This window comes from Mesoplodon bidens (genome assembly GCF_964165515.1).
Source record: "Mesoplodon bidens genome assembly, chromosome: 19".
Lineage (NCBI taxonomy): Eukaryota > Metazoa > Chordata > Mammalia > Artiodactyla > Ziphiidae > Mesoplodon > Mesoplodon bidens.
The window spans coordinates 28,410,099-28,436,516 of NC_138179.1; the positions used below are offsets into that span (position 1 = coordinate 28,410,099).

Sequence of the window (26,418 nt, forward strand, 5' to 3'; positions counted from 1 at the left end):
AAGCTGCTCAACATCACTAGTTATTAAAGAAATGCAAATCAAAACTACAATGAGGTATCACCTCACACTGGTCAGAATGGGCATCATCAGAAAATCTACAAACAACAAATGCTGGAGAGGGTGTGGAGAAAAGGGGACCCTCTTGCACTGTTGGTGGGAATGTAAATTAATACAGCTACTATGGAGAACAGTATGGAGGTTTCTTAAAAAACTAAAAATAGAATTACCATACGACCCAGCAATCCCACTACTGGGCATATACCCAGAGAAAACCATAATTCAAAAAGACACATGCACCCCAATGTTCATTGCAGCACTATTTACAATAGCCAGGTTATTCATCAACAGACGAATGGATAAAGAAGATGTGGTACATATATACAATGGAATATTACTCAGCCATAAAAAGGAACGAAATTGGGTCATTTGTTGAGACGTGGATGGATCTAGAGACTGTCATACAGAGTGAAGTAAGTCAGAAAGAGAAAAACAAATATCGTATATTAACACACATATGTGGCACCTAGAAAAATGGTACAGATGAACCGGTTTGCAAGGCAGAAATAGAGACACAGCTGTAGAGAACAAACGTATGGACAGCAAGGGGGAAAGTGGAGGGGGGTTGGTGGTGGTGGGATGAATTGGGTGACTGGGATTGACATATATACACTAATATGTAAAAAACAGACAACTAATAAGAACCTGCTGTATACAAAAATAAAATTCTAAAAAAAAAAGATTGCATATCGCAAAGATATAAAATGCCATTTTTCTCAATATTATTTTTTGTTTTTGAAAATTTTTCATAAAGATACGGTAATTATGTTAACATGTAATGGGTTTAATTTTATTTCTGTTATTTTTAAATGGATTAATAAATCAATATTTTTAAAACTTAAAAAAAAAAAAAAAAAAAACCTTTTCGGTTTCTCAAAAAGAACTAGTAACACTGAGAAAGCCCAGGGGTTCCTAAGGCCACTGGCATCTAAACGAGTCTGAGCAGCCTTCCGAGAGGACCTTCCCGGCTTCCATAGGGCCCAGGACGGATGCTGTGCCCCTGCCTCTGCCAGGGACTTACGCACTGACTCACTCATCTGACACGTGGAGCACCACGAAGACACCAAGACAGCCCCAGAGCCTGCACCACCCTGCCTGGATCTCCAGGGACGCAACACGTGCTAGACGATGGACAACCACAGGGACCAGGGGAAGCACAGGGCTCCCCACTGCCTCTTTGTTTCCTTTTGTGGATCATCCCATCTCCTGTTGTGGGATGTTGTCACCTGAACCAGTTTCTCACTCAGAGTAAGTGCTCGGTACGTATCTGATGGGGAAGGAGGCATGAATGCCCAAGGTGCTTTCAAATGGACAAGAAAAGGCCCGCCTAGGTCCCTCTGACCTGGCTCCCTTCCTGCCTGGGTCCCTTTGACCTGGGTCCCTCCCACCTGCGCCCCCCACCTGGGTCCCTCCCACCTGTCCCCCCTCTACCTGCCTAAGCCCCTCCTCCCTGAGTCCCTCCCACCTGCCCCCCTCGGGCCCTCCTACCTGGGGGGCCCCTCAGGCGGCTTTCCGCGAGTTCGGAGACGGCCCCGGACGTGGACGTCTTTTTCAGCCGAGCTGCCCCAGAAGCGGTGGCACCTCCTGGCTTGTTGAGCGTGTCCTCACTGCTGGCCCGCTTGAGCTGAGGGAGAGGTGGACGGAGAGAGAGAAGGTGAAGAGACGTGTTTTTGGGCTGGAGCGCTTTAAACCAGGAAAGCACCGAGCAAGCCCACCTGCCCAGCAGCTGAGGGGCAGTGATGGCACCTTGAGTAGCAGGAAGGCGCGGAGGGAAAAGCGCAAAGCAGACAAACCCGCGATGCCCTCACAGGTCACGGTGTGATCCTCCATCATTGTTTCAGAGATCGGTATACGGTTGCGGGTGGTTACTACCCATCATTCACACGTCAAATAATGAGGTTTTTTAAAAGAAGTTAAAAGGCTGGGAACTGATGAAGAAAGAACTGTATGGTACACAGAAGTCAGGATGGGGCAATGCACAAGAAATCCAAAGACAATAAAATGTAGCCAATAAACATATGTCTGGAGGAAGCAGGGGGAAGAGATACAAAGATCTGAACATCTACGCATGCTCACCCCAAGCACTCCCATGCCCCCAAACACACGCTGCCTCCGAAGGGAGCAGAGGGACTTTTTGGAGGCCAGAAGAAGGCTGTCAAGGACCCTCGGCTCCTTTTCTGCTTTCTTCCCTGGCATGGGAGGTGCAGAACAAATATTTGTTGAAAGGTATTGAAGTGTAAGGGGGGGACCCCGTCCCGAAATGAGCTCACACTCTGGCCCAGGTAAATTACACTCAAGGTGAATGAGAAAACCCACAAATAAGTTCTCTCAACCAGTGTGAGTCTCTGCTAAAGAACACTAGTCGTTCCAGAAGATGGAGGCAGGCAGATGCCACCACAAACGCACCTGACATCCTGGGAACCAGCGTGAAAACGCCCTCAAATCAACCGGGACGTGGAAGCAGCAGCCTGGCCCACCATACCAGCCGAGGGCCCTGCTCCAGCCTGCTTTGCTGGCTCTGGGGTCACATACTGAAGGTTAGGGGTCTAGATATTTGCACAATGCAAAAGAAGCATGTCCAGCTTTGCAGCATTTAGATTTCAGGGTGTTGCGACATATCCCTCAGAATGGCTCGAAAGAGCAGAGAAATACCAAGCACTGGTGAGGTTGGGGAGCAACTGGAACACTCCCCGTCTGCTGGTGGGAGTGTAAACTGGTCGCCGCTTTGGAAAACAGGGAGGATTCACTAAAGCTAAATATTTGCACCCTGTGATTCAGCAAACACACTCAAGCTCTACACAGGCTCCTGGAAAGAATATTCATACCAGCTTTATTTATTACAGCCAAACCTAGAACAACCCGAATGTTCTTCAACAGAAGGGGTAAATTAAATACTGGTACAGTATACAATGGAAACCACGCAGCAATTTAAAAAAAGTTACCGATACAGTAATGAATGGGTGGGTCTCACATTCATTATGCTAAGTGAAAGAAACCAGACACAAAAGAGTATATTATGCCTGGTTCCATGCAAGTGAAGTTCAAGAATGGACAAAACCGGGCTTCCCTGGTGGCGCAGTGGTTGGGAGTCCACCTGCTGATGCAGGAGACGCGGGTTCGTGCCCCAGTCCAGGAAGATCCCATATGCCGCGGAGTGGCTGGGCCCGTGAGCCATGGCTGCTGAGCCTGCGCATCCGGAGCCTGTGCTCCGCAATGGGAGAGGCCACAACGGTGAGAGGCCCACGTACCGCAAAGGAAAAAAAAAAAAAAAGAATGGACAAAACCAAATGATGGTGACAGAAGTCAAAACAGTGGTTCCCTCTGGGGGAGTTACGGGCTGGGAAGGAAAATTATTGGGCGCTGGCATATTCTACATCTTGCCTGGGTGATGGTGACACAGATATAAGCACACATAAAAATTCAATGGGCTGCACAGCTAAGACTGAGATTAATGCACTTTATATGCTGTTTTGTAAGTATGTTGTGCCTCACTAAAAAAGAAAGAAAACTGGAGGATGGGTTAAACCAGGGGCAAAGCCCTGGTGCCACCCTGCCAATTGCTCGTCTAGGGTTTTCCCTCATTGTTATTTCTGATCGTGGTAAAATATACATAACATAAAATTTATCATTTTAACCATTTCAAGTGTACAGTTCAGTGACCTTAAGTACATTACATGGCTGTACAACCATCACCACCAGCCAGAACTTTTCCGTCTTCCCAAACTGAAACTCTACTCCTTAAACACTAACTCCCCACAGCCTACATTTTTAAAAAGGTGGTAAAAGTCTAAACAGTAGCCAAGCAATCCTAGTCAAGATCTTTAACAAATGATTAATGTTTAAAACAACCAGTTAATGTTGACAGGATAATCTGCGTGAGCACGCTTGCAGTTTACTGGATGTAAATGTAACCACACTGCCCAGCCAACAGCACAGGCCACCACAGATTAACAAAAGGGATGAAAAACGACAAGGGTTGACGCAGAAATACCTCAACTGCCTTCTTACACGAACCCCATGATCGGTTTCCTACCTCCCATTTCAGAGTAATAAGGGTCCCTGCACCCAAGCTCTGCAGCCTCTCAAATTATCTGCCAGGTCATCAGTGTACCATGTATTTAGTACTAAACGACAATAGCTCAGGATGTCAGCACCATTTCCTCAACAGAAAAGAACTATTGTTCACTCTGCCTAGAAGCGTGCCAGGGGCTTCCTGGGTCCCCACAGGGAAATCAATTCTGATTTTAGACTTTGAAAACACCTCAAAGGAAACACGGAAGGGAATTCTTAACGTAATTTTGCAAACGATATGCTCTTGGTTCTGCTTTCCTTTGTCTGGTTCTCCGACATTCCTAAAATCAGTAAGTCTGACGCAAAGAAGTGCGGAATTATCAAACTCTGCAGCAAAGGCCCAGAGAGCCAAGGCTGGGTCTGCAAACCAGGACAGGGCACCCACCAAATGAGAAGGTCCCCACCGGCCTCCAGCCATCCCACCCTGGCCCCCATCCCCGCCCGCACCGGGGCATGGGCTCAGGGGTATAGCTTGCCCCTGGCCCCTTCCCATAGAGCTTGGTTCTTGGTGAGATGGCGGGTGAGGCAACAGAAGGCAGGGGTGGCAGGTGGGAACATGAAAAAACATAAAATGAAACAAGTAAAATTAATTTTAACGATATATTTTCTGAACCCAATACATTCAAAATATTATCAATCAATGTAAAACACATTGATAAGGTCTTTTACTTCTTTTGTAGTCACTCTTCAAAATCTGGTTTGTATTTTTTTTTTCATCCTGTGACATTTATTTTTTCTTTTAACATCTTTATTGGGGTATAATTGCTTTACAATGTTGTGTTAGTCGCCGCTGTATAACAAAGTGAATCAGCTCTAAGTATACATATATTCCCATATCCCCTCCCTCTTGCATCTCCCTCCCACCCTCCCTACCCCACCCCTCTAGGTGGACACAAAGCACTGAGCTGATCTCCCTGTGCTATGCGGCTGCCTCCCACTAGCTATCTATTTTATATCTGGTAGTGTATATATGTCCATGCCACTCTCTCACTTCATCCCAGCTTACCCTTCCCCCTCCCTGTGTCCTCAAGTTCATTCTCTACGTCTGCATCTTTATTCCTGTCCTGCCCCTAGGTTTTTCAGAACCTTTTTTTTTTTTTTAGATTCCATATATATGTGTTAGCGTACAGTATTTGTTTTTCTCTTTCTGACTTACTTCACTCTGTATGACAGTCTCTAGGTCCATCCACCTCACTACAAATAACTCAATTTCGTTTCTTTTCATGGCTGAGTAATATTCCATTGTATATATGTGCCACATCTTCTTTATCCATTCATCTGTCGATGGACACTTAGGTTGCTTCCATGTCCTGGCTATTGTAAATAGAGCTGCAATGAACATTGTGGTACATGACTCTTTTTGAATTATGGTTTTCTCAGGGTATATGCCCAGTAGTGGGATTGCTGGGTCATATGGTAGTTCCATTTGTAGTGTTTTAAGGAACCTCCATACTGTTCTCCATAGTGGCTGTATCAATTTACATTCCCACCAACAGTGCAAGAGGGTTCCCTTTTCTCCACACCCTCTCCAGCATTTGTTGTTTGTAGATTTTCCGATGATGCCCATTCTGACTGGTGTGAGGTGATACCTCATTGTAGTTTTTTTTTTTTTTTTTTTTTTTGCGGTACGTGGGCCTCTCACTGTACGGGCCTCTCCCGTTGCGGAGCACAGGCTCCGGATGCGCAGGCTCAGCGGCCATGGCTCACGGGCCCAGCTGCTCCGCGGCATATGGGATCCTCCCGGACCGGGGCACGAACCCGTATCCCCTGCATCGGCAGGCGGACTCTCAACCACTGCGCCACCAGGGAGGCCCTCTCATTGTAGTTTTGATTTGCATTTCTCTAATGATTAGTGATGTTGAGCATCCTTTCATGTGTTTGTTGGCAATCTGTATATCTTCTTTGGAGAAATGTCTATTTAGGTCTTCTGCCCATTTTTGGATTGGGTTGTTTGTTTTTTTGATATTGAGCTGCATGAGCTGCTTGTATATTTGGGGGATTAATCCTTTGCCCATTGATTCATTTGCAAATATTTTCTCCCATTCTGAGGGTTGTCTTTTCATCTTGTTTATGGTTTCCTTTGCCGTGCAAAAGCTTTTAAGTTTCATTAGGTCCCACTTGTTTATTTTTGTTTTTATTTCCATTTCTCTAGGAGGTGGGTCAAAAAGGATCTTGCTGTGATTTATGTCACAGAGTGTTCTATGTTTTCCTCTAAGAGTTTGATAGTGTCTGGCCTTACATTTAGGTCTTTAATCCATTTTGAGTTTATTTTTGTGTATGGTGTTAGGGAGTGTTCTAATTTCATTCCTTTATATGAAGCTGTACAGTTTCTCAGCACCACTTATTGAAGAGGCTGTCTTTTCTCCACTGATTCTTGCCTCCTTTGTCAAAGATAAGGTGACCATATGTGTGTGGGTTTACCTCTGGGCTTTCTATCCTGTTCCATTGATCTATATTTCTGTTTTTGTGCCAGTATCATACTGTCTGGATTACTGTAGCTTTATAGTACAGTCTGAAGTCAGGGAGCCTTATTCCTCCAGCTCTGTTTTTCTTTCTCAAGATTGCTTTGGTTATTCAGGGTCTTTGGTGTTTCCACACAAACTGTGAAATTTTCTGTTCTAGTTCTGTGAAAAATGCCATTGGTGGTTTGATAGGGATTTCATTGAATCTGTAGATTGCTTTGGGTAGTATAGTCATTTTCACAATGTTGATTCTTCCAATCCAAGAACATGGTATATCTATATCTCTCCATCTGTTTTATCATCTTTAATTTCTTTCATCAGTGTCCTACAGTTTTCTGCATACAGGTCTTTTGTCTCCTTGGGTAGGTTTATTCCTAGGTATTTTATTCTTTTTGTTGCAATGGTAAATGGGAGTGTTTCCTTAATTTCTCTTTCAGATTTTTCATCATTAGTGTATAGGAATGCAAGAGATTTCTGTGCATTAATTTTGTATTCTGCTACTTTACCAAATTCATTGATTAGCTCTAGTAGTTTTCTGCTGGCATCTTTAGGATTCTCAATGTATCTGCAAACAGTGACAGTTTTACTTCTTCTTTTCCAATTTGGATTCCTTTTATTTCTTTTTCTTCTCTGATTGCTGTGGCTAAAACTTCCAAAACTATGTTGAATAATAGTGGTGAGAGTGGGCAACCTTGTCTTGTTCCTCATCTTGGTGGAAATGGTTTCAGTTTTTCACCATTGAGAACGATGTTGGCTGTGGGTTGGTCATATATGGCCTTTATTATGTTGGGGTAGTTTCCCTCTGCCTACTTTCTGGAGGGTTTTTATCATATATTGGTGTTGAATTTTGTCGAAAGCTTTTTCTGCATCTATTAAGATGATCATATGGTTTTTATCCTTCAATCTGTAATACGGTGTATCACACTGATTGATTTGCATATATTGAAGAATCCTTGCATTCCTGGGATAAATCCCACTTGATCATGGTGTATGATCCTTTTAATGTGCTGTTGGATTCTGTTTGCTAGTATTTTGTTGAGGATTCTTGCATCTATGTTTATCAGTGATACTGGCCTGTAGTTTTCTTTTTTTGTGACTGTCTGGTTTTGGTATCAGGGTGATGGTGGCCTCGTAGAATGAGTTTGGGAGTGTTCCTCCCTCTGCTATATTTTGGAAGAGTTTGAGAAGGATAGGTGTTAGCTCTTCTCTAAATGTTTGATAGAATTCGCCTGTGAAGCCATCTGGTCCTGGGCTTTTGTTTGTTGGAAGATTTTTAATCACAGTTTCAATTTCAGTGCTTGTGATTGGTCTGTTTATATTTTCTATGTCTTCCTGGTTCAGTCTCTGAAGGTTGTGCTTTTCTAAGAATTTGTCCATTTCTTCCAGGTTGTCCATTTTATTGGCATATAGTTGCCTGTAGTAATCTCTCATGATCCTTTGTATTTCTGCAGTGTCAGTTGTTACTTCTCCTTTTTCATTTCTAATTCTGTTGATTTGAGTCTTCTCCGTTTTTTTCTTGATGAGTCTGGCTGATGGTTTATCAATTTTGTTTATCATCTCAAAGAACCAGCTTTTAGTTTTATTGATCTTTGCTATCGTTTCCTTCATTTCTTTTTCATTTATTTCTGATCTGATCTTTATGATTTCTTTCCTTCTGCTAACTTTGGTTTTTTTTTTTTTGTTCTTCTCTAATTCCTTTAGGTGTAACATTAGGTTGTTTAGTTGAGATGTTTCTTGTTTCCTGAGGTAGGATGGTATTGCTATAAACTTCCCTCTTAGAACTGATTTGTGTTCATCCCATAGGTTTTGGGTCGTCGTGTTTTCATTGTCATTTGTTTCTAGGTATTTTTTGATTTCCTCTTTGATTTCTTCAGTAATCTCTTGGTTATTTAGTAGTTTAGCCTCCATGTGTTTGTATTTTTTAGTGATTTGTTCCTGTAATTGGCATCTAGTCTCATAGTGTTGTGGTCATAAAAGGTACTTGATACGATTTCAATTTTCTTAAATTTACCAGGGCTTGATTTGTGACCCAAGATATGATCTATCCTGGAGAATGTTCCATGAGCACTTGAGAAGAAAGTGTATCCTGTTGTTTTTGGATGGAATGTCCTATAAATATCAATTAAGTCCATCTTGTTTAATGTACCATTTAAAGCTTGTGTTTCCTTATTTATTTTCATTTTGGATGATCTGTCCATTGGTGAAAGTGGAGTGTTAAAGTCCCCTACTATGATTGTGTTACTGTGAATCTTCCGTTTTATGGCTGTTAGCAGTTGCCTTATGTATTGAGGTGCTCCTACGTTGAGTGCATGAATATTTACAATTGTTATATCTTCTTCTTGGATTGATTCCTTGATCATTATGTAGTGTCTTTCTTTGTCTCTTGTAATAGTCTTTATTTTAAAGTCTATTTTGTCTGATATGAGAATTGCTACTCCAGCTTTCTTTTGATTTCCATTTGCATGGAATTTCTTTTTCCATTCCCTCACTTTCAGTCTGTATGTGTCCCTAGGTCTGCAGTGGGTCTCTTGTAGACAACATATATATGGGTCTTGTTTTTTTTTTTTTTTTTTTGCATTACGCGGGCCTCTCACTGTTGTGGCCTCTCCTGTTGCGGAGCACAGGCTCCAGACGCGTAGGCTCAGCGGCCATGGCTCACGGGCCCAGCTGCTCCACGGCATGTGGAATCTTCCCGGACTGGGGCACAAACCCGTGTCCCCTGCATCGGGAGGCGGACTCTCAACCACTGCGCCACCAGGGAAGCCCCCATGGGTCTTGCTTTTGTATCCATTTATCCAGTCTATGTCTTTTGGTTGGAGCATTTAATCCATTTACATTTAAGGTAGTTATCAATATGTATGTTCCTATTACCATTTTCTTAATTGTTTTGGGTTTGTTATTGTAGGTCTTTTCCTTCTCTTGTGTTTCCTGCCTGGAGAAGTTCCTTTAGCATTTGTTGTAAAGCTGGTTTGGTGGTGCTGAATTCTCTTCGCTTTTGCTTGTCTATAAAGGTTTTAATTTCTCCACTGAATCTGAATGAGATCCTTGCTGGGTAGAGTAATCTTGGTTGCAGGTTTTTTCCCTTTCATCACTTTAAATATGTCCTGCCACTCCATTCTGGCTTGCAGAGTTTCTGCTGAAAGATCAGCTGTTAACCTTATGGGGATTCCCTTGTATGTTACTTGTTGCTCTCACCTTGCTGCTTTTAATATTTTTTCTTTGCATTTAATTTTTGATAGTTTGATTAATATGTGTCTTGGCATGTTTCTCCTTGGATTTATCCTGTATGGGATTTTCTGCGCTTCCTGGACTTGACTGACTACTTCCTTTCCCATATTAGGGAAGTTTTCAACTATAATCTCTTCAAATATTTTCTCAGTCCCTTTCTTTTTCTCTTCTTCTTCTGGGACCCCTATAATTCAAATGTTGGTGTGTTTAATGTTGTCCCAGAGGTCTCTGAGGCTGTCCTCAATTTTTTTTTTTTTTTTTTTTTTTTGTGGTGCACGGGCCTCTCACTGTTGTGGCCTCTCCCATTGCGGAGCACAGGCTCAGGACGCGCAGGCTCAGCGGCCATGGCTCACGGGCTCAGCTGCTCCATGGCATGTGGGATCTTCCCGGACGGGGGCACGAACCCGTGTCCCCTGCATCAGCAGGCGGACTCTCAACCACTGAGCCACCAGGGAAGCCCTGTCCTCAATTCTTTTCATTCTTTTTTCTTTATTCTGCTCTGCAGTAGTTATTTCCACTATTTTATCTTCCAGGTCACTTATCTGTTCTTCTGCCTCAGTTATTCTTCTACTGATTCCTTCTAGAGAATTTTTAATTCCACTTATTGTGTTGTTCATAATTGTTTGCTCTTTAGTTCTTCTAGGTCCTTGTTACACATTTCTTGTATTTTCTCCATTCTATTTCCAAGATTTTGGATCATCTTTACTATCACTACTCTGAAGTCTTTTTCAGGTAGACTGCCTATTTCCTCTTCGTTTGTTTGGTCTGGTGGGCTTTTACCTTGCTCCTTCATCTGCTATGTATTTCTGTCTTCTCCTTTTGCTTACCCTACTGTGTTTGGGGTCTCCTTTTCGCAGGCTGCAGGTATGTAGTTCTCGTTGTTTTTGGTATCTGCCCCTAGTGGGTAAGGTTGGTTCAGTGGGTTGTGTAGGCTTCCTGGCGGAGGGGACTCGTGCCTGTGTTCTGGTAGACGAGGCTGGATCTTGTCTTTCTGGTGGGCAGGACCGAGTCCAGTGGTGTGTTTTAGGGTTCCTGTGACCTTATTATGATTTTAGGCAGCCTCTCTGCTGATGGGTGGGGTTGTGTTCCTGTCTTGCTAGTTGTTTGGCATAGGGTGTCCAGCACTGTAGCTTGCTGGTCGTTGAGTGGAGCTGGGTCTTAGCATTGAGATGGAGATCTCTGGGAGAGCTTTTGCCCTTTGATATCACGTGGGGCCGGGAGGTGTCTGGTGGACCCGTGTCCTGAACTCAGCTCTCCCACCTCAGAGGCATGTGCCTGACACCCGGCAGGAGCACCAAGACCCTGTCAGCCACACGGTTTTGTTTTTCTTTAAGGATAATTTGCTTCATGGAGGAAGAAGTATAGGTTCTTCTGACTCTTTTCTATCTTGCTTGTTTCTCTTTAGGGCCTGACAGATTTGGTGCAGCAAGTTAGAAGGGAGAATAGAGAAGATTCCTAGAGAATGTCTTAGCTACGCCTTCTTGTGGCCACAGGAAGCTGCAGTTGGTCCCGCCGTCTCGGGGCGGATCCTTTACTCCCTTCCCGGGACAGTGTCTCTGAGGCAGGGCTTAGCAGAGGCAGGAGGTGGCGAACCCAGCGTCTCTGAGGACGTCAAAGAGACATGAAGATGGCGAGGCGACCGCTCTGGTGTGTATTTTGCACTCACAGCACGTGTCAAGGGCTCATTGCCACACGGGGCTGGTGGCTCTTCTATCAGGCGGCGCAGATGTGGAGCATTCACTCCTGAAGGACAATGACAGGACTGACCGGGTCCCCAAGACTCGTAGAGGACATAAACCTTAAGACTCTGCTTTCCAGGCACCCTGAACCCTGGCCACAGGAGACCAGGCAGGATCAATACATGACTCGTGCCTAGCCAATTTTTCTCTTGCTTTTGTTTTTAACCAGCCAGAAGCAAAGAAGCAGCTGGGCCTTCCAAGGGATGAGGGAGACTTGGGCCGGCTGGCAGCCGTGCTTCATACCACGTGCAGGTGACAGAGAAGCAGAGACAGGTGACACGAACTTCTGGGACACCCCAGTCTATGGTCCTGGCCTCTCTGTGCTCCGGTCTTGCACCTTTGGCCTGCACACAGTGACCCGGGAACTCCCGATCTGTTCCACATATTTCTTTTCTGCTCAAGCCAATGTTTTGTCATTTGCGACCAGAAGAGTCCTGACTAATAGACTTGGGTCACGTAAGTGGCCGGTGTGACGCAGCCTGTCTGCATCAGAGCAGTCCGGGTACTTGCCTCCCTGTGCTGTGCTCAGAGACACAAGGCAGACTCACGGTAGCCCCTCACCCCACCCCGTCCCATCCAGGCTCCTGTTCCCCCACCTGCTCCCCCAGGGCTCCTTCAGCTCAGGGCAGCATCTGCAGTAGGGTATTTCGTCCTACTTTTGGTGCATTTGTTTTAGTTTTCCTATCTGGGGCCAGTGAAAACACATCTGTCCATCCCATATGTGTCCATCTCCTACAAAGCAGTTGTAGTAAGACGTTAACTGTGGCATCCAGGTGGTGGGACGCTGTGTTCACTGTGTAATTCCACTTCTCTGAACACTCACAGATTTCCGTAGTAAATACTCAGGGGGAAATCTGCTTGCTCTTCTGTCCATCGCTATTGCCTCCTTCTCTTCTGTTCTCCGGGTTTTTTGTCTTCTTCCTCTGTCCACTGAGGCGGACAGCAGAGAGGGTCAGAGCCAGACAGGTACAGAGGGGTATGGCTCTCTGCTACTCCCTCCCCCAAGCCCCATCATCCTCTTTTACAGGATCGGGCCAGGGGATCCCAAGGACCAGGACAAGAGATGAGAGTCTCCATAGGAGTATCTGCTTTTCCCCTGACATTTTCCCCATGGAACAAGTTTCCAAAACACACACCGATCAAAGGCGGAGCGGCCACCGTTTCATTGTCTTTAGGAAACACACGAGTTTCAGACCTCTTTTGAAACACTGCTTTTAAAATATTTTAATGTATTCCAGAAGCTCTAAGGGTCTGTTCTGGGAGAAATGTATGTATTCATTTAAAATCCATATTAGGGCTTCCCTGGTGGCGCAGTGGTTGAGAGTCCGCCTGCTGATGCAGGGGACACAGGTTCGTGCCCCGGTCTGGGAGGATCCCACATGCCATGGAGTGGCTGGGCCCGTGAGCCATGGCCGCTGGGCCTGCGCGTCCGGAGCCTGTGCTCCACAACGGGAGAGGCCACGACAGTGAGAGGCCTGCGTACCGCAAAAAAAAAAAAAAAAAAAAAATCCATATTAAAGATGTTTCCCAAATGTGCTCTAGGTCAAAGATAATAAAAATTAAAATCATGGAAATAACAGTCAAGTCTGGGATATTAGAATAATAATCAAAATTATATGTAGGACACTTTATCCACATTTACTCCTTGTGGCAAATACGGTGCTCATCCCATCTCGGAGCTCAGGGCAGCTACATAGCTTGCCTGACGTTTCACAGCTAGAAAGGGGAGGAGCTGGCGTCCCAATGTGGCCAGGGGTCCCGACCCCCTCTACTCCTGTTCCCACATCCACCACCCCCGGGAGAACAGGTGTGCTCGGGCATTCAATCCATGCCGAGCGCTGCCAGGTAGCAGGTGCTCTCCTAAGCGTGAAGGACACAGCTTGTGACAACCAAAAGAGCAGGTGGTCCCGGCCCTCGTGGGGCTTCTAGTCTAGCCATGGAGAGACGACAGTGACCACACAGGTGGGTGTGAGGGTCCTAAGAGCTGAGAAGGAAAACGAGACAGGGCAAGGAGGACGGGCCGAGGCCACACTTTACACAGACTGGTCAGGGGCGCACCTGACAAGGTGACCTTGAGCACAGACTTAGGAGAGGAGAAGCTGCAGAGTGCAGGGGGTGGAGGAAGGGATGCCCCAGGCTAAGGGGCAGCTACCACACCTGGCTCGCACGAGGGACAGCGCCAGGGCACCTGAAGGCTGTGTGTCCAGAGCCCGGGAGCCTGGGTGGCAGTAGGGGTTGGACTTTGCTCCCCTCTGAGTCGGTGGGGAGAGCCTGGAGCGTATTAAGCAGAGAAGTGACATGACTTGTGTTGAAAGGACCACTCAGCTTCTACTGAGAATGGAGCATAGGCCTCAAGTCAAAAGCAGGAAGGTGGTGGCATGTCCCCCGTGGTCCCCAGGAGGCGGCGGGAGCTGGTGGGAGTTGACATCTATTTTTAAGGTAGATAGCATTTTGCCGATGGACCACGGGATGTGAGAAAAGGATGGTCCAAGGATGATGCCACGGGCTCTGGCCTGAGCGACTAAAAGATGGAGTTGCCGGGGACTTCCCTGCTGGCACAGTGGTTGGGAGTCTGCCTGCCAATGCAGGGAACAGGAGTTCGAGCCCTGGTCCGGGAGGATCCCACGTGCCGCGGAGCAGCTGGGCCCATGCACCACAACTACTGAGCCTGCACTCTGGAGCCTGTGAGCCACAACTACTGAGCCCGCGTGCCACAACTACTGAAGCCCACGCGCCGAGAGCCTGTGCTCTGCAACGGGAGGAGCCGCCGCAGTGGGAGGCCTGCGCACTGCGGCGAGGGGTGGCCCCCGCTCGCCACAGCTGGAGAAAGCCTGCACGCAGCAACAAAGACCCAACACAGCCAAAAATAGAAATAAATAGAAAAAAAAAAAGATGGAGTTGCTGTTTACTCAAATGGGAAGAGTCACCAGGGGCAGGGGCGGCAGGTTTGCGGGGGCAGGAGAGAAATGGAGAGGAGGAAGAACAGATTCAGTTTTGAATAGGTCACCTTCAAGGTGCCTTGTAGACATCCAAGAGGTGGTGTCACAAAGGCAGTTGGAGGAGTGCTGGCTGGAGATGCAAATTTGTGGGTCATCCACACACGGTGTTAAAATTCATGAGAGCAGGAGCTGTCACCTAGAACAAGTGTCCTCACCAGGGACGGTGCTGTCCCTCAGGGAGTGTGCTGGAAATCTGTGGGGGCATCTTTACTTGCCACTGCCATTGGAGGTGCTACTGACACCTAAGGGATGGGAGGATGGAGACCGTGAACATGACAATCTTGCACAAAGAATTGCCCTGCATCCCACACGTCTCACGGATTCCACAGACACTCAGCGGTGGAGCATCTTCTTATTGTTATCTGAGCTAACAGCATCCCTTTGTTTTACATGTAAAAACAGTGTATTTCTTGCACAACTTTAAGATACACTCAACTTTCTGAGAGTAATCAGGGGAGACTGCACTTGGGCTCAGAACTTTACCAAGAGCGCTCAGCATTCAAAGCAACACGTCACGCATCTCCCCCCCAGCCTTCCTGGTATCTGAGACGTCAGCAAGACAACCCTGAATCCGTCTGCCCAGAGCTGCCACGTCCACAGGGCTCCAAGGAGCATGGGGGTCCTTCAGCGGAGTCACACGCAGGCAGACGTGGGTAGAAATGCAGATTATTTACCTGTAAGCGATCTTCCCCTTGTTTGGCTTTTATAGTTAGGATACTACACTGACTTCTCCAAAGTGTGTGTGTAGGTAGGTGACACGGTCTCTGAGTTTCATCTCAGGGTGAGGAAGGGGGCGCCCCTGCCCACCTGACATTAGGAACCCCTTGGGGGTGAGAAGGAGGCAGCAGTGGAGCCGCCAGGGGCTGCCCGGGTCAGGGGAAAGGAACGCGGAGAGGAGGGAGCCCAGCTGCCGGCAGGTGGGGAGTTGACACCTGGATTATCAGGATCCTGGTGACGCTGAGCCCGTCTCGTGGGCGCTGGGGGCAAACTCTGGCTGGAGAGTCCACATGGTCCAGGGCAGGGGATCCCAGTCACCCTGTTAACCTGCACATTCCCGTCTCCACCCCCGGGCCCTCCGACTGCATCCCCTGTGCTCTGTGCCTTCAGGTCAAGCTATGCCGGGGCTCCTGGGGCCTTGCTCACTGTCACGGGGTGCCCGGCAGCCCTGCCCTGTATGTCCCATCCATACCTTGCTGAGTCGGGACTCAAATGCCAGCGAGGTGGACGACTTGGAGCTCTTCATGCCGGGAGAGGGGGCGGGGAGGTGTCGCGCACGGTCCACCCCTCGGCTTCCCGCTCTGGTGACTGGACTCCAGGGCTTGGCTGCGCTCCTCATGTTTGTCCCAGTGGGTCCTTCTGTACAAGAGCAGAAAAGAAAAAGCGTGTGTCCACACTTGAACCTGCTGAGAGGTATCACAGAGATCCATCCCCACGCAGCACGGGCACCACTGTGGTCACGGAGAATGAGCCTTCGGGATGGGGCTGCACACAGAGCATCTTACTACTGAGAAGGTACCTTTGCAGCAGGTTCCTTTCTCTGGCTTCACAGCAGCTTTCACCAAACTATTAACAACACATGTGCAGGCTTCCCTGGTGGCGCGGTGGTTAAGAATCCACCTGCCAGTGCAGGGGACATGGGTTCGAGCCCTGGTCCGGGAAGATCCCACACGCCACGGAGCAACTAAGCCCATGCACCACAGCTACTGAGCCTGCGCTCTAGAGCCCGCGAGTCACAACTACTGAGCCCGTGCGCCTAGAGCCCATGCTCCACAACAAGAGAAGCCACTGCAATGAGAAGCCCGCACACCGCGATGAAGAGTAGCCCCTGCTCACCGCAACTAGAGAAAGCCCGCACGCAGCAACAAAGACCCAACGCAGCCAAAAGTAAATGAATTTTTTTTTAAGTGCAATATTACTGATGCTCTGACATTACTCTTTGGCAAAATGATGGCTTCTCCTTGGTCAGGGGCACCTAGCACAGTCTTACTGCATATATGTGTGTGTGTGTGTATATATATATATATATATATATATATATATATATATATATACTGGATATATATATATATATATATATATATCTCCCCACATAAAACAGGTCAGCTTGAGTCAAGACACATTATGTCCATAAGCCTTGCCGTTTTAGGGTTGATAATTGAGCAACTTATGTAATTTCCAAGTAGACATAAATGAATTACTTGAAAAACAGATTTCACAGAAGCACAGTTTTTTTCTTCTTTTGGACAAAAATGGTATCAAAAATTAATAGGGCACCCTCAATAAATCTGTGAAATAAATTTTTAAAAATTAATAGGGCAGATTTTAATTGGGCAGACCTGACATCATAGGACAGAGTTACCCGCCCTAACTAAAATATTCTATGAAAGACAATTTATGCAAAGGAGCAGGATGTGGTTAAAGACCTGGGGGGTAGGGGAGTGTGAATCCACGTCCAGAGGCAAGCAAGACAGCCTGAGTCCTTTGATCAATGCTGAGGAGGTGGGCCGGCCATCTCTTAACCTCTCTGAGCCCATTTTGTTCTCAGTAGCACAATGGGACCCTGACTGTGCTGTCCCCATGGACTCTCATGACCAGGGATGTGAGACAGAAGACCAAAACCGCAGACAAGAAACAAACTGAAAAAAAGCACTTTAAAAAACACCACTAGGGCTTCCCTGGTGGCGCAGTGGTTGAGAGTCCGCCTGCCGATGCAGGGGACACGGGTTTATGCCCCGGTCCGGGAAGATCCCACATGCCACGGAGCGGCTGGGCCCGTGAGCCATGGCCGCTGAGCCTGCGCGTCCAGAGCCTGTGCTCCGCAGCGGGAGAGGCCGCAGCGGTGAGAGGCCTGCGTACCGCAAAAAAAAAACAAAAAAACCCACCACTAGGAAGGAAATCCAAAAAAGAGGGGCTATATGTATATGTATAGCTGATTCACTTTGCTGTACAGCAGAAACTAACACAACACTGTCAAGCAACTATACTCCAATAAATATTGAAAAAAACACCACTAGGTGACAGCTAATGCCAGTGGCCGCACTCACAGGACCCGGGGCTAAATAAGTGCCCCCCAGGATCGCAGCTGGTGCTCAGCAGCCCTGGGTCTCCTCTCCCCTCACCACATCCCAGGACACCCTGTCCGTCCCTCTGAGAAAAAGAACAGGCTGCCCACTGCCCCCAGCCGGGTGCAGTGGGGTCCTCCTCCCATTCTTATCTCCTTTCCCAGGGACACCATTTCAACCCACAGCGTCCCAGCCAGGGCCATCCAGTTCCTGCTCCTACTTAAAGGGATTAGCTGGTGGCAGGGGTCCAAGACCTCACCTGGGGCTCATTCTGCAGCACTGCTATCCTGGCAGCTGTGCCAATGTGGCTACAGCTGAAAATAATATTTTTTAAAAGATTTATTTATTATTTATTTTTGGCTGTGTCGGGCCTTAGTTGGAGCACACGGGATCTTCCGTTGCAGCGCACGGGCTTCTCTCTGGTTGTGGTGCCAGGTTTTCTCTCTCTAGTTGTGGTGCGCGGGCTCTGCAGTTTGCGGTGCGCGAGCTCAGTAGTTGTGGTGCGCGGGCTTAGCTGCGCTGCAGCCTGGGGGATCTTAGTTCCCTGACCAGGGATCGAACCCCCGTCCCCTGCATTGCAGGGCAGATTCTTTACCACTGGACCACCAGGGAAGTCCTGTGAAAATAATATTTTTAAGACAGCGATTTGTTTTCTAAAGTGTTTTTGAGAAAAGTTCTTCACGATTTCAGTTATATGATTAGCTCAATAGTATCAGCTTGGTTCCAGGTATCATGATTTTTTTTAATTCTATATTTAAAAAACCACTTCTCGTGTATTTTACGATGTTCAGCACCAGCTATTTTTCTTTCTCGGCCCACAATTTTTAATTCTGGTTTCCACAGCAACAATGAAAGAATTCCTAGGTTAAGACCTATAGAGCAACTAATTTTATTAAATGAATATAAATGTAAAAGGAACGAACATAGCCTGAGTGATTCTTGGAGAGAATTACTGATGAATTTTATCCAGGACTGCAGGACCAACCAGTAACATGTCAGTTTGACTCATGGAGACAAGAAATAAAATACGTTTCATGAAGGCGCCCTTTTACGTGATGACTGCAACTACTTAGAGATGATTATTGCAGGGCTTACTTGATGAAAACATAGGTGATTCTGCAATGCATCTATGCTTTCCAAAGTCTGCCCAGGTCACCCCTGAAATGAAATGCCTCTTGCTTATTCCCCAGAAGGAAGAAAGAATGTGAAGAGGAAAAGCAGAAGAAAGGTGATAGAAAATTTCCCCAATGTTGCCCTAAGTCCTTGGCAAAAAAAAAAAAAAAAGTAATAACAATAACAATAACAGAAATAAACAAAGGAAGGAAAGAAGAAAGGAAGGAGAGAAGGAAAAGGAAAGGAGAGGGGAAGGGAGGGGAGGGGAGGGGAGAGGAGGAGAAAGGCATCCTAGTCAAAATTCCAGATCTAAACTCTTAATCTCTGACAACCTTCTAGACAATCACCTGAAAAACATGCAGCCACTTTTTTTTTTTCATGCAGCCACTTTTCAAAGGCTGCCTGGTTACTTGCTCTGAGGCAGAATTCTCAGGTTTACTTCATTTGCATCATCACACCTTTCTTTATTCTCCTAGAACCTTGAACCCATCAAATTACTCCCAGACAAGTGTACACAGAGGGCCTTCCTCCCACGGGGCCTCCTCACTGCCAGGCTCTTTTTCCTTGTCTCCCTTCATGTGTCTTTCCCGTTATTTCCCCAGACGGAGGCTTCTATTTTGTATTCGTGCACCAGCCAGGCTCTTCAAATTCCATCTTCTTCCAGAATTCAAAATACACAGAAATGAAATAAGTAATGTCCCCTCTTGAACCAGGAAGAGAGCCCTAATGGTAGGGAGAGTGCCAGGGGGTGGGATGCCAGGGTGGGTGGTGGGCTCTGCCAGATCAAAGCAGCTCTCCAGGGACGGACGGCGAAAGGGTGATAGCAGAGGGTGGGGACACCGCTCCAGCCAGGCTGAAGGCCAGCTTTGCACCCTTCTCCCCATGCTCCACATCCAGGACCTTGTTAAGCATCGCCCAACCCCCATCCAGCAGGACTGGTGTCTTCCTAGTGTTCTCCAAATTTCCAAATCGGCCTGCTCTGGCCCTGCCCTCTGTCCACTCCCAAGAAGGCCTCCTGCTGGCAGGGGGCAGGTGCCCTCAGGCCCACTCCTAGTTTCTGCAGACTTTTACCCAATCCACTTCCCACCGTCTCCTCTCCGACCCTCCTCTTGCCCCTCACCCTGGGCCTGGTGTCAAACCCTCCCTGTAATCCTACGAGGTAAGGGTCACCTCCGTTCAGGTAGGTTAAGCAACTTGCCCAGACCACAGAGTTTATGATACAGCCAGGATTCAAACCCAGTTTTAATGGGCTCTTACACACCAGGGTTGGGTACGGCCTCCCTGGATAATCCTTCTCCCACGGGAAAGCACACAGGCTTTTGGATCCAGCGCTCCTGGTCAAAATCCAGCTCCACTGTTCACTGCGTGAGCTCGGGCCATGCTTGCTGAACACCACGATTCTCAACGTCATCACCCGATAAATGGAGTTACTGGGGCCTGCACCGCCAAACTGAAGATGAAGGAGGACACGGCACCCAGAAGACACTCAGCAAACACCAGATGCCCCCCACAACTGTTCACCGTGTTCACGGCTGAGGGCCGCTCTGCTTTATTAACTCAGCAACACCCAGCGGCGAATCGGGGGATCAACGCACACTGGCCGGGGCCGCTTAAGGAAAGAGCTCTCTTTATACACAGAGCGGCCCATTTTCATTTGGAAACGTCAAAGAGGGAAAGTACGGAGGAAGATGGACGCCGAGAGCAGACACCTTACAGTCACCAGAACTGGCCCCCGCTGCTGAAAGATAAACACGGGCGTGAATGCTGGGTGAACGATACTTTCCTTAGGGATGTGAACTAGTAACGGAAAAGAAATAGATGGGTTCTGGCCAAGTACAAGATCATGAAAAAACAAAGTTTCTATTACTAATTCCCTGATTTCTAAAAATCCTCCTAAACATCTCAAAGATGGTTGCATCCACTGTTGAAAAACATCCACTTGTAAGCAGATCCACGCAGTTCAAACCCGTGTTATTCGAGGGTACACAATACAGTTAAATTTAGGGATTCACTCCCACAGGGGTGGGGAGAGGGTCTTCCCAGGGGTGTTTTCCTTAAATTGTTCATTTTATTTAATTATCAAGCTTCTTTCCTTGCCAGAATTGTGCAAGACTTCTCTCTAAACCATAACTCATTAATTGTATGGAGTTAAGTAGAAAAGATAGAAGAGAGAGAGGGAAGAGGGAACACAGTTAGGAATACGATGAGTGTCCGGGCACCGGGGAGGGTCAGAGCCCCTCCAACATGCTGCTGGGCTGTTTCATCACCGCCTTCAGAACCTGGGCTGGAGGGGTTGTCTCGGCCCTCAGATTGGTTACCCTTTTAAGGCAAGAAAACGGAAAGGCAACTGGGAAACCATTCTGGACCATCACAAATAATAGGGGCGTCCAGGGACGTCCCTGGTGGTCCAGTGGTTAAGACTCTGTGCTTCCACTGCAGGGGGTGAGGGTTCGATCTCTGGTCGGGGAACTAAGATCCTGCATGCCGCGCGGCTTGGCCAAAAATAAATTTTGAAAAAAATAAGGAGTGTCCAGGAGTGGGAGAGGGCATTGAAGTTTGCACTCCAAGTACAATAAGCCCCAGGAAGCCGAGAACTGAGGCATTCAAGTCTGAGAACGAACAAACTAAGAATGTTCACATAGCTCAACTACCAGGGGACCTGGCAGGAAACAGAAGGCAAGTGAACAGCATGCCGAAAATATCTAGCTAGAGCTTTCTAGAACACATGTCCAGTTTGCTCTTGACCTCTTCAGCAGGGTGGGTGGCTGATTCTGCCCCCAGGGGGACATCTGGCAATGTGTGCAGCTGCTTTGGGTTGTCACAACTTGGGGCAGGGGGAGGTGCTAGCGTAGAGCCAGGGATGCTTCTGGACATCCCAGTACCCAAAGGGCAGCCCCACAACAAAGAATGATCCAGGCTCAAATGTCAAGAGTCGAGGTCGAGAAACTCAGTTCCAGAGGAAGAGGGAGGCTCCTCGGGCGCTGATTCTTAGACAGGCACCTGGTTCGTTTATGCTAACACTGGAACGTTTACGCTGAAAATCTAGCTTGGGAGCAGCCGAGGGAATCCCAGACTTCGGCTGGAGGCCACAGGAAACTCTTCAAAGCTTATTATTTCCTGTTAGTCTCGACATGAAAAATCATCCCGTTAGCCTTAGATTCCTTGCTGGTAAATAAAGAAAAAAACAGGTTTCCACACAGCATCAGAAGGAAAACGGCAAACAAAAATTCACTGATCCTATCTATCAGGAGAAGTCATTGAAAGAAACCAAGAACCAAGAAGGGATAAGACAGAAACTAAACAGAAGAGAACATTTGCACAGCACTAGCCATACCATCTCAAGCCAAAAACAAACTCTGGAAATGGAATAGGGACTTGCAGAAACTATGACACTGCCATGAGGTGGATGCCGTAACAAATAGAGCTTAATCTGGAATGAGAAACAGGAGGAGCTGGTCTCTAAATAGGAAATGCAGACCCTAGAGAGAGGCTGTAACCTGGGAGCTATACTGAGACTAAACCCTGAGAATCGCTGCCCCAGGACATCCTTCTGTCTCCAAAGCTGAACCAAGAAGCCGGCATCCCACAGAGCTGGTGGCCACTAATCAGTAGTTATTTCCTTACTTATAACATGGCTTCACATCAAAGAATTAAAAGAATGAGCCAAGGCAGTAGAAAGGAGACGGAAATAAAATACTTCCAAGAGCTCTTTCTATAGGAATGGTTTGAAAAGGTCTGTTGAAAGAGTAACTAAGAATACAAACTATAGTCTTGTGCCAAGACCATTCAATAGGGAATGACAGTCTTTTCAGCAAATGATGCTGAGAAAACTGGATATCCACACCAAAAGAATGAAGTTGAACCCTTACCTTACACCATATACAAAAATGAACTCAAAATGGATGAAAGACCTAAATATAAGAGCCCAAACTGTCAAACTCTTAGAGGAAAACACAGGGGAAAAGCTTTATGACATTGGATTTGGCAATGAATTCTTAAATATGACACCAAAAGCACAGGCAAAAAGAAAAACTAGACAGATTGGAATATGTCAAAATTAAACACTTCTGTGCATCAAAGAACACAATCAACAGAGTAAAATGGCAACTCACAGAATGGAAGAAAATATTGGCAAATCGGTTTGCTGTGGACTGAATTGTGTCCCCTGTCCCACCACATTTACATGTTGAAGCCCTAATTCTCAGTGTGATTGTATTTGGAGATAGGGCTTTTAGGAGGTAAAGTAAGGTTAAATGAAGTGATAAGGGCGGGTCCTAATCCAATAGGATTGGTGGCTTTATTAGAAGAGGGGGAGAGAGAGATCTTTCTCCTGTGCACACACACTGATGAAAAGCCATGGGAGGACACAGTGAGAAGGCGGCTGTCTGCAAGCCAGGAAGAAAGCCCTCACCAAGCACCAAATCAGCCATACATACCTTGCTCTTGGACTTCCCAGCCTCCAGAACGGTAAGAAATCAATTTCTGTTGTTTAAATCACTCAGTCTATGGTATTTTGTTATGACAGCCCAGGCAGACTAAGAGAGGGCTAATATCCAGAATATATAAAGAACTCCTGCATCTCAACAACAAAAACAAAACTGATTTAAAGACGGACGAAGGGCTTGAATAGACATTTCTCCAAAGAAGATATATGCATGGCCAATAAGTACATGAAAAGATGTTCAACATCACTAATCATTAGGGAAATGCAAGTCAAAACCACAATGAGATACCACTTCATACCCATTAGGATGGGTACTACCAAACCAAACAAAACCAGAAAATAACAAATGTTGGTGAGGATGTGGAGAAATTTGGAACTCTTGTGAACTGTTGCTGGGAATGTAACATGGTGCAGCTGCTATGGAGAACAGTATGGCAGTTCCTCAAAAAATAAAAAATAGATTTTACCGTATGATCCAGCGATTCCACTTCCGGGCACATTCCCAAAAGAACTGAAAGCAGGGTCTCAAAGAGGTATTTGCACACCCATGTCCAGAGCAGCATTATTCACAACAGCCAGAAAAGGTGGAAGCAACCCAGTGTCCACTGATGGATGAGTGGATACACAAAATGTGGTCTATACATCCAGTGGAATATTACTTAGTCTTAAAAAGGAAGGAAATTCTGGTATATTCTACAGCATGGATGAATCTTGAGGACATTATGCTAAGTGAAATAAGCCAGGCAGAAAAAGACAAACACACTTGTATGATTACACTTATATGAAGTACTTAAAGGAGTCAAATTCACAGGAACAGAAAGTAAAATGGTGGGGGCCAGGGGCTGGGGAAGGGGGGAATAGGAGTTATTGTTTAATGGGGACAGAGTTTCAGTTTTGTAAGATAAACACAGTTCTGGGGACCGATGGTGGTGATGGTTGCACAACAGTGTGAATGTACTTAATGCCACGGAACTAAACACTTAAAAATGGTTAAGACCGGGCTGCCCTGGTGGCGCAGTGGTTGAGAGTCCGCCTGCCAATGCAGGGGACACGAGTTTGTGCCCCGGTCCGGGAGAATCCCACATGCCGCAGAGCGGCTGGGCCCGTGAGCCATGGCCGCTAAGCCTGCGTGTCCGGAGCCTGTGCTCCGCAACGGGAGAGACCACAGCAGTGAGAGGCCCGCGTACCGCAAAAAAAAAAAAAAAAAAGTTAAGACAGTAAATTTTATATTATGTGTATTTCACCACAATTTTAAAAAATGTGATAAGAAAGACAAAACAAAACAAAAGCTATAGTGTAGGAGAGAGACGCAGACTTTCAGCTCCATTTCGGCAAACGCATCTTGAGTCATAATGTTTGCTCAGTCACATGATGCCCATGCCACTGTCTGGGACATCAGCTGGGAAACCGGGGAGAGCTCCAAAAGGACCCGTTTCCAAGGGGCTGGGCCGGCCCAGAGGAGCAACGCGGGCTAGGACATTATCACCCCCGGCCTACGGGGTCGGGGAGTAAGCCGCTGGGACCCGGAAAGAGCTGGACCAAGAGCAGAAGCTGAGGACTCGATAGAGAAACGCAGCTAACCCAAACAACTCAGTAGCACTGGGGGCGGGGGCGGCCGGAGGAGCTGGGGAGAGAAAGGCCTCAAGGGCGTTCTCCCTTCCCCGACCCTCCAGGGCTACCCACGGGCTCACGGAGAAGGTGGGGGTGCAGGAGTGGAGCGGCCACCACTGATGCGGCATCCACAAGGTGGTGGCAACGTGGAGGGACAAACGAAGGCCTGGCCATCTCCCACCCGCCTTCCAAAGTGAGCTCAGGGGTCTCCCTCCGGAAGCCTCCCCCAGCCCAGGAGGGCCTCCCCGTGGCTCCTACCCTCGTCTGTCCACCGACCCGCCACGCAGCTGGCCTGTCGCCTTCCCGGGGGCCGCCTGCCCGAGCACAGCGCGGAGACAGTCCTGACTCAGCAGCTTCTCCCGGCTTCCCGTTTCTGTTACCCTTGAGGCCTCCCTCCCGGCCTCCCAGGTTCAAAACCTCAGAACATCGTGGCCCCCCTGGCCCGGGGCCGCTTCTCACAGCCACGGCTGCCGGGGGAGCTCAGGCTCCGGCACCAGCCCCGCGAGCCCTCCTTCTTCTCCGGATGGACTGAGCACAGCTCCGGCTCCTCCCTCCCGGAGCCGCCCCTTCCCTGCAGTTCTCCTGCCCGGCTCCAGCGCTCAGCTGGGGCCGCTGCTCCCGCTCGGACCCTCGGTTGGGGCTCATCTTCAGGCTGACGCTTCTCACACCGTCTCCGTGCCAGGCTCGGGGCCAGAGGCAGAGATGTCACCATGCTTCACAGTCAGCGCCCAGTGAGGCCCCAGGAATTTGCTCAATTCCCAAGCCGGGGCCTGTGCTCAACCTTGTTCCAGATCAAGGGACTGCCCAGATGAGCTCTGCCCTGCGGTGCAGCCAGACCCAGACCTCTCCACCGTTCTCGTTCTCGTCTGGGGGCATCCACGGCCCCGGGACCGTTCCAGCCCCTCCTGCGAGGCTCTGCCAACAAGACTTTCTGATACTCACCCGCCCAAGACTATCCCCCACGCCGCATTTCCCTGCCCCCTCCCCGTCCCGGAAGAGTCAAATTCATGGAGACTTCCCTGGTGGCGCAGTGGTTGGGAGTCCGCCTGCCAATGCAGGGGACGCGGGTTCGTGCCCCGGTCCGGGAGGATCCCACATGCCGCAGAGCGGCTGGGCCCATGAGCCATGGCCGCTGAGCCTGCGCGTCCGGAGCCTGTGCTCCGCAACGGGAGAGGCCACAACAGTGAGAGGCCCGCGTACAGCAAAAAAAACAAACAAAAAACACCCAAAAACAAAACCACACAAATCATAAAAACGGCTAACATGGTACATTTTATGGTATGTGTGTGTTTTTAACCACGATTTAAATTTTTAAAATTATTAAAAACACACACGCACACACAAGTCAGATCATGTCCCTCCCTACGGAGAAACTTGCTGTGGCTTCTCACTATATTTAGAGTGCAAATCCAAGATCTCTGTCACAACCCCAAAGTCCTAGGCCATCATGGGGCTGCCCATCTGCATCCTGAGACCCTCCCCTGTGTGCTGTGGGAGCTACTCCAGCCCCTCGGACCTGCCCAGCTGGTTCCCAAGGAGGGCCATTGAACTGGAAGGCCCCCCTCCAGCTCTTCACACGGCCGTGGTGTGGGGGGGGGAGGCGGTCCTTCCTCCAAAGGGCCTTTCCCTTCC

At 47.8% G+C, this 26,418-nt stretch overlaps 1 long non-coding RNA gene across 2 annotated transcripts; it reads right to left on the bottom strand.

The window, feature by feature from the left end:
• Positions 1-1,559: 1,559 nt before the first annotated feature.
• LOC308607135 lies at positions 1,560-25,144 on the bottom strand. 2 transcript variants are annotated; one of them, XR_014013952.1, is made up of 3 exons: positions 25,045-25,144; positions 15,746-15,912; positions 1,560-1,681 (listed from the first exon to the last, which is right to left on the bottom strand). It is a non-coding gene; the product is annotated as an uncharacterized lncRNA (long non-coding RNA). The 2 variants fall into 2 exon arrangements; XR_014013953.1 differs by lacking the exon at positions 25,045-25,144 and adding an exon at positions 19,993-20,127.
• Positions 25,145-26,418: the final 1,274 nt, after the last annotated feature.